Source organism: Pan paniscus, chromosome X (genome assembly GCF_029289425.2).
Source record: "Pan paniscus chromosome X, NHGRI_mPanPan1-v2.0_pri, whole genome shotgun sequence".
Classification (NCBI taxonomy): domain Eukaryota; kingdom Metazoa; phylum Chordata; class Mammalia; order Primates; family Hominidae; genus Pan; species Pan paniscus.
Genome location: NC_073272.2, coordinates 155,367,682 through 155,381,493, shown reverse-complemented (window position 1 = coordinate 155,381,493; position 13,812 = coordinate 155,367,682).

Below are 13,812 nucleotides of genomic sequence, written 5' to 3'. Positions count from 1 at the left end.
AGTTCTTTTTCAAGATTGTTTTGGTTAAATGTGGTCCCTTGCATTTACACATGAATTTTAGGATCAGCTTTTTAATTTATGCAAAAAAAGCAAACTAGGATTTTGAAAATATTGTATGAAATCTGTAGATCAATTTGAGGATTATTGCCATCTAAAAAATACTAAGTGTTACAATCCATGACTGGAATGTCTCTCTATTTGTTTAGGTCTTTAATTTCTTTCAAAAATATCTTTTGTAGTTTTCAGAGTATACTATACTTCTTTTTGGCGTTCTTGTACCTCTTTTGATAAATCAATTTCTAAGTATTATATTATTATTCTATTGTAATTGAATTTTTTCTTAATTTTATTTTCATGGTGTCACTGCTAGGGTATAGAAATACAAGCAATTTTTTTACATTGACCTTGTATTCGGCTATCTTGTTGAGCTCATTTAGTAACTTTAATAGTTTGTGTGTGTGTGTGTGTGTGTATTCATTAGAATTTTCCATATAGAAAATAATGTCATCTGTGCATAGAGAGAGTTTTACATCTTCCTTTCCAATCTGGATGCTTTTTATTTCTTTTTCTTTCCTAATTACCACAGCAGAACTTTCAAGACAATGTTGAATAGAAGTGGCTGGAGCAGACTCTTTGTCTTGTTCCTGATCTTAGGGGGATGTCTTTCAGTAATATATTGAGCTTTTTGGATGCATATATTAACGGTTTTAAAAATCCAGTTTGGGGATATTTCAGCCATTATTTATATGAATAAATTTTTCTGCCTCAATTTTTCTCTTCTATCTTCTGTTATGCCCATTATATGTCCATTGGTGCTATTATTGGTGTGCCACATTTTTCAGAAACTGTTAATTTATCTTCATTCTTTCCTCTCTTTATTCTTCAGATCACATAGTATTTTTCAAATCTGCTTCAAGTTCAGTGACTCTTTCTTCTGGAAGCTCAAACCTGTTGAGTCCTTCTATTAATCTTCCAGTTGTTATTCTACTGTTTAACTCCTAATTTTCTACTTGGTGATTCAAAAAATTGTATCTCTTTATTGGAATTCACTGTTTGATGGGCATTATTATCATAAATACTTTTCCTTTTTTACAGCTTTATTGAGGTATAATTGACAGATAAATATTGTATATATTTAAGGTATACAGTGTAATGTTTTGATCTATGTATACATTGTGAAATGATTACCACAATCAAACTAACGAACATTCATCATTACTTTTACATGAATGATGAAAATATTTAAGGTCTATTTTCTTAGCAAATTTCAAGTATACAATATTAACTATAGTCACCATGTCTCACTTTAGATCTCCAAATTATTCATCTTATGAATTGTACCCCTTAACCAACGTCTCCCTATTTCCACCACACCCACCACCTGGTAACGGACCCGTCTCTCTGTTTCTATGAGTTTGATATTTTAGATTCCACATATAAGTGAGATCATGCAGTATTTGTCTTCTTATATCTGGCTTATTTCACTTCGCATGATTTCCTCCAGGTTCATCCATGTTGTTGCCAATGGTAGGACTTCCTTCTTTTTATGGCTGAATAATACTTCATTTTTTATCCATCTATCAGTTGATGGACACTTACGTTGTTTCCATATCTAGGCTATTGTGAGTACTACTGAAATGAACATGGCAGTGCAGATATCTCTTTGAAATATTGATTTTTATTTCCTTTGGATATACACTCAGGAGTGGGATTGCTGGATCATATATGGTAGTTCTATTTTTGAGTTTTTGAGGCATCTTCATACCGTTTTCCATAGTGGCTGTACCAACTTAATTCCCCCCAAAGTGTACAAGTGTTCCCTTTTCTCCAGATCCTCACCAACATTGGTTATCTTTTGGCTTTTTGATAATAGCCATTCTAACAGGTATGAGGTGATATGTCATTCTAGTTTGGATTTGCATTTTCCTGATAATTAGTGATATTGAGCATCTTTTCATATACCTATTGGCAATTTGCAGGTCTTCTATGGAAACACATCTATTCAGGCCCTTTGCCCATTGTTTAATCAGGTTATTTGTTATTATTATTTATTTACTTATTTGCTGTTGAGTTGTATGAGTTCCTTATATATTTGGATATTACCCCCTTATTGGACATGTGGCTTACAAATATTTTCTCCCATTCCATATGTGGCCTTTTCATTTGACTGTTTGCTTTGCAGAAACTTTTTAGTTTAATATAGTACCAGTCATTTATTTTTGCCTTTGTTGTCTATGTTTTTGGCACCAAATCCAAAAAATAATTGCTGAGACCAATGTTATAGAGCTTTCCTCCGTGTTTTCTTCTAGGAGTTTCAGATCTTTGAATTGACTTTTTGTAGGTAATACAATAGGGATCCAACTTCACCTTTTGCAAGTGGATATCTAGTGTTTCCAATACCATTTATTGAAAAGACTATCTTTTCTCCAATATGTGTTCTTAGAGATTTTGTCAAAGATTAGTTGACCATATATGCATGGGTTTATTTTTGGGCTTTCCATTTTTTTCGTTGGTCCATGTGTCTATTTTCATGCTTTTACCATACTTTAAAAAAAAATTGGAAACAGACAAATGACACTGTACAAGTAGTAAACATAAGAGAATTTATATCCAGAAGTGGGATTGCTACTGTTAGATCATATGGTAGTTCTATTTGTAATTTTTTGAGGAAACTCCATGCAATTGCCCATAATGGCTGTATTGGTTACATTGTCACCACAAATGTACAAGGGTTCACTTTTCTCTATATTCTTGCCAACCCTTGTTATCTTTGATTTTTTTAGTAGTAGAAACTAGAAAAGCAATAGAAAAGATCAACAAAACTAAGAGACATGAGCTTTCTCAAAGGTAGTTTCCATCATCTACTTTTTTTAGATGGAGTCTGGCTCTGTCACCCAGGCTGGAGTGCAGTGGCGCAATCTTGGCTCACTGCAAGCTCCGCCTCCCGGGTTCATGCCATTCTCCTGCCTCAGCCTCCCGAGTAGCTGGGACTGCAGGCGCCCACCACCATGCCTGGCTAATTTTTTTTTTTTTGTATTTTTAATAGAGATGGGGTTTCACTGTGTTAGCCAGGACGGTCTCAATCTCCTGACCTCGTGATCCACCCACCTCGGCCTCCCAAAGTGCTGGGATTACAGGCATGAGCCACCGCGCCCGGCCCAAAATCAGTAATATTTCTATACACCAATAACACCCAAGCTCAGAACCAAATTAAGAATGCAATCCCATTTACAATAGTCACACCAAAAATAAAATATGGAGGAATGCATCTGTATTAGTCCGTTTTTACACTGCTGATAAAGACATACCCAAGACTGGGTAATTTATAAAGGAAAAGAGGTTTAATGGACTCACAGTTCCATGTGGCTGGGAAGGCCTCACAATCATGGTGGAAGGTGAAAGGCACATCTTAGATGCCAGCAGGCAAAAAGAGAATGAGCACCAAGTGAAAGGGGTTTTCCTTTATAAAGCCATCAGATCTCATGAGACTTAATCACTATCATGAGAACAATATGGGGGAAACCACCCCCATGATTCAATTATCTCCCACCAGGTCCCTCCCGCAACACATGGGAATTATGGGAGCCTGCAATTCAAGATGAGATTTGGGTGGGACACAGCCAAACCATATCATTCTGCCCCGTCCCCTCCCAAATCCCATGTCCTCACATTTCAAAACCAATCATGCCTTCCCAACAGTCCCCCTAAAGTCTTAACTCATTTCAGCATTGACTCAAAAGTCCACAGTCCAAAGTCTCATCTGAGCAAGGCAAGTCACTTCCACCTATGAGCCTGTAAAATCAAAGCAATTTAGGTACTTTTTAGATACAATGGGTGTACAGGAATTCTGTAAGTACATCTATTCCCAATGGGAGAAATTGGCCAAAATGAAGAGGCTACAGGCCCCTTGCAAGTCCAAAATCCAGTGGGACAGTCAAATCTTAAAGCTCCAAAATGATCTCCTTTGACTCCATGTCTCACATCCAGGTCACACTGATGCAAGAGGTGGGTTCCCATGGACTTGGATAGTTCTGCCCCTGTGGCTTTGCAGTGTATAGCTCCCCTCCTGGCTGCTTTAACAGGCTGGTGTTGACTGTCTGTGGCTTTTCCAGGTGCATGGTACAAGCTGTTGGTAGATCTACCATTCTGGGTGCTGGAGGATGGTGGCCATATTCTCACAGCCTTACTAGACAGTGCCCCAGTGGGGACTCTTTGTGGGAGCTCCCACCTGACATTTTCCTTCCACACTGCTGTAGCAGAGATTCTCCATGAATGTCCCACCCCTGCAGCAAACTTGTGCCTGCACATCCAGGCATTTACATACATTCTCTAAAATATAGGTGGAGGTTCCCAAACCTCAATTATTGACTTCTGTGCACTCACAGGCTCAACACCACATGGAAGCTGCCAAGGCTTGGGGCTTGCACCTTCTAAAGCCACAGCCTAAGCTGTATCTTGGCCCCTTTTAGCCACAGCTAGAGCAGCTGGGATGCAGGACACCAAGTTCATAGACAGCATACAGCAGAGGGGCCCTGGGCCCAGCCCATGAAAACATTTTTTCCTCCTAGGCTTCTGAGCCCATGATGAGAAGGGCTGCCATGAAGACCTCAAATGTGCCCTGGAGACATTTTCCCAACTGTCTGGGTGATTAACATTTGGCTTTTCATTACTGATGCAAATTTCTGCAGCTGGCTTGAATTTCTCCCCAGGAAGTGTGTTTTTATTTTTCCATCACATTGTTAGGCTGCAAATTTTCTGAACTTTTATGCTCTGCTTCCCTTATAAAACTGAAAGTTTTTAACAGCACCCAAGTTTCCTCTTGAATACTTTGCTGCTTAGAAATTTCTTCCACCAGATATCCTAAATCATCTACCTCAAGTTCAAAGTTCCGCAGATCTCTAGGGCAGGGGCAAAATACTACCAGTCTGTTTGCTAAAATATAGCAAGAGTCACCTTTACTCCAGTTCCCAAAAATTTCCTCATCTCCATCTGAGACCACCTCAGCCTGGATTTCATTATTCATGTAATTATCAGCATTTTGGTGAAAGCCATTCAACAAGTCTCTAGGAAGTTCCAAACTTTCCCACATTTTCCTGTCTTCTTCTGAGCCCTCCAAACTTTTCCAACCTCTGCCTGTTACCCAGTTCCAGAGTTGCTTTTACATTTTCAGGTATCTTTACAGCAGCACCCCACTCTACCAGTACCAAATTACTGTAGTAGTCCATTTTCACTCCTCTGATAAAGACATATCCAAGACTGGGTAACTTATAAAGGAAAAGAGGTTTCATGGACTCACAGTTACATGTGGCTGGGGAGGCCTCACAATCATGGTGGAAGGTGAAAGTCACATCTTACATGGCAGCAGGCAAAGAGAGAATCAGAACCATGTGAAAGGAGTTTTTCTTTATAAAGCCATCAGATCTCATGAGACTTATTCACTACCAGCAGAACGGTATGGGAGAAACTGCCCCCATGATTCAGTTATCTCCCACTGGGTCCCTCTCATAACACATAGGAATTTTGGGAGCTACAATTTAAGATGAGATTTGGGTGCAGACACAGTCAAACCATATGAACATCTAAATGCAGACACAGTCAAACCATATCAACATCTAAACAGTGAGGTGAAATATCTCTACAAGGAGAACTATAAAACACTGCTGAGATAAATCAGAGATGACACAAACATAATGGTAAAACACCCCATGCTTATGGATTGAAATAATTAATATTGTTAAAATGGCCATACTGACCAAAGAAATTTATAGATTCAATGCTATTCCTAGCAAATGGCCAACATCATTTTTCACAGAATTAGGAAAAAACTATTCTAAAATTCATATGCAACCAAAAAAGAGCATGAATCACCAAAGTAACCCTAAGCAAAAAGAACAAAGCTGGAGGCATCACACTACCTGACCTGAAACTATACTACAAGGCTACAGTAACCAAAACAGCATGGTACTGGCACAAAAACAGACACATAGACCAATGAAACAGGATAGAGAACTTAGAAATAAGGTCACACACCTACAACAACTTGATCTTTGACAAACTCGACAATGAAAATGGGAAAAGGAGTCCTTATTTAATAAATGGTGCAGGATAACAGGCTATCCATATACAGAAGATTGAAACTGGACCCCTTCCTGTCACCATATACAAAATTCAACTCAAGATGGATTAAAGACTTAAATGTAAGACCCAAAACAACAAAAACCCTAGAAGAAAACCTAGGAAACATCATTCTGAACATTGGCCTTGGCAAAGAATTTATGACTAAGTCCCCAAAAGTATTTGCAACAAAAACAAAAATTGACAAGTGGGACCTAGTTAAACTAAAGAGCTTGTGTACAGCAAAAGAAACTATCAACAGAATACACAGACAAACTACAAAATGGGAGAAAATATTCTCAAACTGTACATCTGACAAAGGTTTTATATCCAGAATCCATAATGAACTTAAACAAATCATCAAGTAAAAAACAAATAACCTCATTAAAAATGGGCAAAGAACACGAACAGACATTTCTCAAAAGAAGACATATGGCTGACATGTGGCTGACAAGCATATGAAAAAAATGCTCATTATCACTAATGATTAGAGAAATACAAATCAAAACTACAATGAGATTCCATCTTACACCAGTCAGAATGGCTACGATATAAAGTCAAAATACCTCAGCTTTTGTTTGGCAGAAAAATTTTTATTTCTTCGTCATGTTTGTAGGATAGTTTTGCTAGATATAATATTCCAGGTTAGAAGTTTTTTTTTTCCTTCAGCACTTTGAATACGTTATCCTATTTCCTCCTGGCTTGTATGGTTTTTGCTGAGAAGTCTGCCAGATATGTATTGAAGCTCTCTTATATGTTATTTGCTTCTTTTTTTCTTGCTACCTTTGGGATCCTTACTTTTTCCTTGACCTTTGAGATTTTGATTATTATATAACTTGAGGTAGTCTTATTTGGGCTGAGTCTACCTGGTGTTCTTTGACTTTCTTATACCTGGATATTTATATCTTTCTCTAGGTTTCAAAAGTTCTCTGTTATTATATCTTTGAATAAACTTTACACTCCCATCTATTTCTCTATATTCTGTTTAAGGTCAATAATTCTTAGACTTGCTATTTTGAGGCTATTTTCTAGATCTTGTAGGCAGGCTTCATTGTTTTTATTCTTTTTTTGCCCCTGACCGTGTATTTTCATATAGCCTGTCTTTGAGCTCACTATTTTTTTTCTTCTGCTTGTTTGACTCTGCTGCAAAGAGACCCTGGTGCATTTTTAAAAATTTGTTAGTTGAATTTTTCAGCTCTAGAATTTCTGCTTGATTTGTTAAAATTATTTCAATCTCTTTGTTAAATTTCTCCAATAGAGTTTTGAATTCCTTCTCTGCATTATCTTGAAGTTCGTTGAACTTTCTCAAGACAGCTATTTTGAAGTCCTTGTCTGGGAGGTGGGTGTAGTATTCTGTTTGTCACCATTAGATCAAAAGTACTAATTGTATTAAACCAATATTCATACATTTATTGAATTTATGATTGCTTCTTCTATCAGTTACTGAAGAAGGTAATAATGTTCAGTTTTTACATTTCTCTTTTATTCCTGTAAATTTTTGATTCATAAATGTTGAGGCTACGTTTTTACTTGACTAAGGTTTATAAATATCATCCTGCTGTGTTGACCCTTTTATTCTTATGCAGTGACCTTTTTTAATATTTAGTACATTCCCTTACCCTAATGTTTATTGTGTTCAGTGTAATATAGTTACATCAAATTTTCATAGTTTGCATTTGCCTGTTATATCTTTATCCATTCTATTGCTTTCCACATTCAGAATTGGTATCTTCTCCTTTTCTTCTATTTTTTTTTTTTTTTTGAGATAGAGTCTTGCTCTGTCACCCAGGCTGGAGTGCAGTGGTGCAATCTTGGCTTGCTGCAGCCTCTGCCTCCGGAGTTCAAGTGATTCTCCTGCCTCAGTCTCCCGAGTAGCTGGGACTACAGGCGCACACCATCACACCCAACTACTTTTTGTGTTTTTTAGTAGAGACGGGGTGTCACCATGTTGGCTGGGCTGGTCTTGAACTCCTGGCCTCAAGTGATTTGCTTGCCTTGGCCTCCTGAAGTTGAGAAAACTAGGTTCCCATAATGCTTTTAAACTTCATATTTTGAAATAATTTCAAACATACAGAAAACTTTCAAGAATAATACAAAGAATTCACCCACATTCCCCATTAAAAACTTTGTTTTCCCACATTTGCTTTATTATTATATCATATAACCATCTATCTCTCTTTATATTACTAATATATATAATAGCATTTTTCTGAACGCATTGATAATATGTCATAGATATGATATTCAATACCTTTAAGTAGCTCAGTGTGTGTCTAAAAATACAAGCAATCTTTCATTCATTATTATAGTACAACCCTTGAAATTTGGGAGTTAATACTGATATAAAACTATCACTTAATGCACAGATCTTTTTCAATTTTTTTCAATTGCTTCAATAAGACTCCTCATAATTTTTCTTATCCAGGATTTAATACATGATTGTATGTTGCATTTAGTTTTCATGATTTTTTAGTCTCTTTCAATCTGGAATGGTTCCCCAATCTTTCCTTTTCCTTATGACCTCGACAACTTTGAAGAACAGACCAGTCATTTTGTAGAATGTCCCTCAGTTCAGGTTTTTCTGATGTTTTCTTATGATTAGGTGCATGTTATGCACTACTGGAAGAAATAACACAGAAGTAACATTGTGTACTCAGTGTATTGTAGTAGGTGAGCCTGATATTTATCTGTCCCATTACTGATGATGTTACCTTGGATAACTTGGTTAAGGTGGTGTGTTCCAGCTTTTCCCACTGTAAAGCAACAAATTTTTCTTTTGTAAGTAACATGTGTCTTGTAGGAAGACACTCTAAGACTATGGTTGACCCTTGAACAATGAGGGTTTGAACTGCATGGGTCCACTTATACGTAGATGTTTTCAATCAAAGCCAGATCAAAAATACAGTATTTGGGGGATGCAAAACTCACATTTATGGAGGGCCAACTTTTCATATATGTGCAGACTGTGATACTTGAGTATGCATGGATTTGAGTATGCATGGATTTGGGTATACACGGAGGTCCTGGAACCAATCACCCATGTATACCAAGAGACAATTGTAGACGAATGTCTTACTCCTCAATAAACTTTAACTCACCATTAATGATTCTTGCCTCAATCAATTATTCCTATTTTGGTTGCAAAATAGTGATTTTCCAATTTCATCATTCCTTCTACATTTATCAGTTGGAATTCCTTTTTAACGAAGATCTTTCCTTTCTCTCCATTTATTAAGCTACTTTGATTGTCTTTGATTACTTTTTTATTTAAATTTTTATTCCCATAGGTTTTGGGGGAACAAGTGATGTTTGGTTACATGAATAAGTTCTTTAGTGGTAATTTGTGAGATTTTGGTGCACCCATTACCCAAGCAGTGTACATTTTACCCAATTTGTAGTCTTTTATCCCTCATCCCTCTCCCACCCTTTCCCCCAAGTCCCCAAAGTCCATTGTATCATTATTATGCCTTTGCATCCTCATAGCTTAGCTTCCACTTATGAGTGATAACATATGATGTTTGGTTTTCCATTCCTGAGTTACTTCACTTAGAATAGTGGTCTCCAATTCCATCCAGGTTTCTGTGAATGCCATTATTTCATTTCTTTTTATGGCTGAATAGTATTCTGTGGTATATATACCACAATTTCTTTATCCACTGGTTGATTGATGGGCATTTGGGCTGGTTCCATACTCTTGCAATTGTGAATTGTGCTGCTATAAACATGCATGTGCAAGTATCTTTTTTGTATAATTACTTCTTTTGCTCTGGGTAGGAATCCCAGTAGTGGGATTGCTGGATCAAATGGTAGTTCTACTTTTAGTTCTTTAAGGAATCTCCATAGTTTTCCATGATGGTTGCACTAGTTTACATTCCCACCAGCAGTGTAAAATATTCCCTTGATTTCTTTTTTTTCATTATTATTTTTTCATTATTATTATATATCATTATATATATATACATTATTATATATATATTAAGTTTTAGGGTACATGTGCACAATGTGCAGGTTAGTTACATATGTATACATGTGCCATGCTGGTGTGCTGCACCCATTAACTCGTCATTTAGCATTAGGTATATCTCCTAAAGCTATCCCTCCCTCCCCCACCCCACAACAGTCCCCAGAGTGTGATGTTCCCCTTCCTGTGTCCATGTGTTCTCATTGTTCAATTCCCACCTATGAGTGAGAATATGCAGTGTTTGGTTTTTTGTTCTTGTGATAGTTTACTGAGAATGATGATTTCCAATTTCATCCATGTCCCTACAAAGGACGTGAACTCATCATTTTTTATGGCTGCATAGTATTCCATAGCGTATATGTGCCACATTTTCTTAATCCAGTCTATCATTGTTGGACATCTGGGTTGGTTCCAAGTCTTTGCTATTGTGAATAGTGCTGCAATAAACATACGTGTGCATGTGTCTTTATAGCAGCATGATTTATAGTCCTTTGGGTATATACCCAGTAATGGGATGGCTGGGTCAAATGGTATTTCTAGTTCTAGATCCCTGAGGAATCGCCACACTGACTTCCACAAGGGTTGAACTAGTTTACAGTCCCACCAACAGTGTAAAAGTGTTCCTATTTCTCCACATCCTCTCCAGCACCTGTTGTTTCCTGACTTTTTAATGATTGCCATTCTAACTGGTGTGAGATGGTATCTCATTGTGGTTTTGATTTGCATTTCTCTGATGGCCAATGATGGTGAGCATTTTTTCATGTGTTTTTTGGCTGCATAAATGTCTTCTTTTGAGAAGTGTCTGTTCATGTCCTTTGCCCACTTTTTGATGGGGTTGTTTGTTTTTTTCTTGCAAATTTGTTTTCTAAATGCTGTGTCTTAAGTGTAAATTTCTTTTTATTCATCCTGATTGAGATTCATTGAAATTTCTGAATCTGTGGACTGGTCTTCTGTCAGTTCTGGGAAATATCTGCCTTTATAACCATATATTCCCTCTGCTCTGTTTTTTCTCTTTCCTCCTTCTACACCTCTGATTATATAGTAAACCATTATGTTCTATCCTTCATGTTCTCCATCTCTTGTATTTATTTTTTGTCTCTGTGCTGAGTTTCAAGTAATGTCTTTTGGTCTATCTTAGTTTTCTAATTTCAGCTGTATCTGATCTGCCATCAAACTGATCAGATGAGTTTTAATTAAAATTGGTATTTTTTATTTCTAGAATTCTCTTTGGTTTTTCAAATTTACATGGTCATTTTCATTATATCTTGTCCTATACTCATATTTTAATCTATTTATGTAAATATACAAAACAATGCCATTTTATATACTGTTCCTGATAATTTCTATCCTCCAAATCATTATACTGCTTCTAGATCCTTTGAGAATTGGGGATACATTGGAGTAGAAGAGAAAAGTAAGGAGGAGGCAAAATGGTTTTAATTGAATAGTGCCACTGTAATCTGGAATTAGTGCCTTCCAGATGGCACTGGATGCCCTCTAGATGGCAAAATGTTGGCTGTTTTCATTTTGGAGTGCATTTGTGCATTCTTTTGAGACCTTCAATACTGCACTGCTCTTTGATGTAACAATGCACCTCACTTCAACAGAAAGATCTCTAGGAAAGGATCCTCTCAAGATGTACCCAGCTACCTTCTTTGATGTCTGATCTCACCCAAGGGAAGTAATATGCCATATTTTTCCACCAAAACTTGGACAGTGAAAGCTTCTTCTTACCAGCTTCATCTCTGTACTTTGTTATTCCAAACAGCACCAGCTGGCTTCTTATGTTTGGAATTTACTAGGAAAAGTCAGTTACCAATATCGGTGCCCTTCAAACTTCAGGAGATACAGATAAATTTCACCCAAGAACTTTCTTACATGTTTTACTTCAGTAATAGCACAGGAAAGGCCTATACATTTTTCCTTCTCAGCAAAGATCCTGTAAGAGTGGTGTAGGGCTGGGAGTGAGAAGTAAATCTTTCCTCTTGGCAAACACATCCATGCTTTATGAGGTTAAAATTTTCCTCATTTGAAAAGGGAGAGAGTTGTGGAGATAACTTAACCAGAGAGGGGAAACAGCATTCCACACCCCATCACTTGATAGAAGACCCTTAAAAAAATTGTGCTACTAGCCTCTTTCCTCAAGCACTCTCACGTTCTTTTGTACAGCCTAGAGGTGGATGATGGTAGGCTAGAAGTCACAAAACTGTTTTGGAGTCAGCTCTTAGTAAGTCCTTCCCAGATGGTTGGTCAAATACCTTTTATTGTTTGTTTGAGACGGAGTCTGGCTCCGTCGCCCAGGTTGGAGTGCGGTGGCGTGAACTCGGCTCACTGCAAGCCCCGCCTCCTGGGTTCACGTCATTCTCCTGCCTCAGCCTCCCGAGTAGCTGGGACTACAGGCGCCCACCACCACGCCCGGCTAATTTTTTGTATTTTAGTAGAGACGGGGTTTCACCGTGTTAGCCAGGATGGTCTCGATCTCCTGACCTCGTGATCCGCCCGTCTCAGCCTCCCAAAGTGCTGAGATTACAGGCGTGAGCCACCGCGCCCGGCCTCAAATACCTCTCTTTAATGTAGAGTTACTTGGTCCTATTGTCCTCAATAGCAGTTCTGTGACAGGAAAATTCCCATTTTACACACACATTTGCATTTTGTATTCTTATTTTGACTGTGCAGGAACAAAAACTTAAATATTTTCATCACGATTACCTTCTAAGATAAAGCATAGAGCTACTTGAGACAGCAGCTGTGGTAATGAGTGGAGCTTTAGAATGAGAGACATCTAAATGGACTTAAAAGAAATATTTTTCTGTGTTTTAACACTTGTAAAGCTGATGTGCTTTAGGCTGTGAGCAGTGTCATGTCTAAGAAGCATAGTTCAATAGCTAAATATGTTTCTTAAAAGGTAATATTCTTTACTTTCATTTCCTAAAGTTGAAAGGGTATTTGTAGACCAAAGCAGCATTTTTTTTAAAAAAAATTCCTTTTCCCTTCTTCAGTATAATTCCTTCACACTACAACTATTCCTAGGCTTCTGTAGGACTTCATTAAAGATTTACTTCTCAAACCTTTTTTCAAAACATGTTTGTGTTTCTTATACAAATACTGCTGTGAGTCTTAGTGAGCAGGGCAAGAAGGCTCGGTTTCATACATCTCTCTATTGGGAAGATCATATGCTTTCTCAATGCAAGGACTTTATTTATCTTTATAGTTGTGTCACCAGAAGTAAAGCACCTAGCAATCTTAGGTGCACAGTAAATATTTGTTAAGCATTTCATTCATAGGCAGGTCACATGACCACTCCTGGGTTTAATAAAAAAGAGATGTATAATTCTTCTATGGAAAGTAGCACCTTGTGTTGAAAAGCTGGAATATTTGATAAAGAGTGAAAGCATTTACTGTGAGCTGTCCTCTAGTCACCAAATATTAAACATACACAATACAATTGCCCGTGTCAAAGGATCAATAAGTCAAAAATTACTAATCAGTCATTGTTTAGAGCTCAAAAGTCTAAGATTTCTAGGTGATATGTGGTAATGTCATCAAGTCCAGATGGGACTCCTTTTGATACAGAGACATGTGAACTGAAAATGACTGAAGGTGGGAAATATTCCTTAATTAGGCTCTTGTTCTGTTCCTTGAGAGTATCTCTCCCAGCCTATTGTTATTTATGACTCTTGGAACTCTCCTACAGAAAATCTTTCCTTTTCTATTATCCTCTTTGGTACTATATGAAA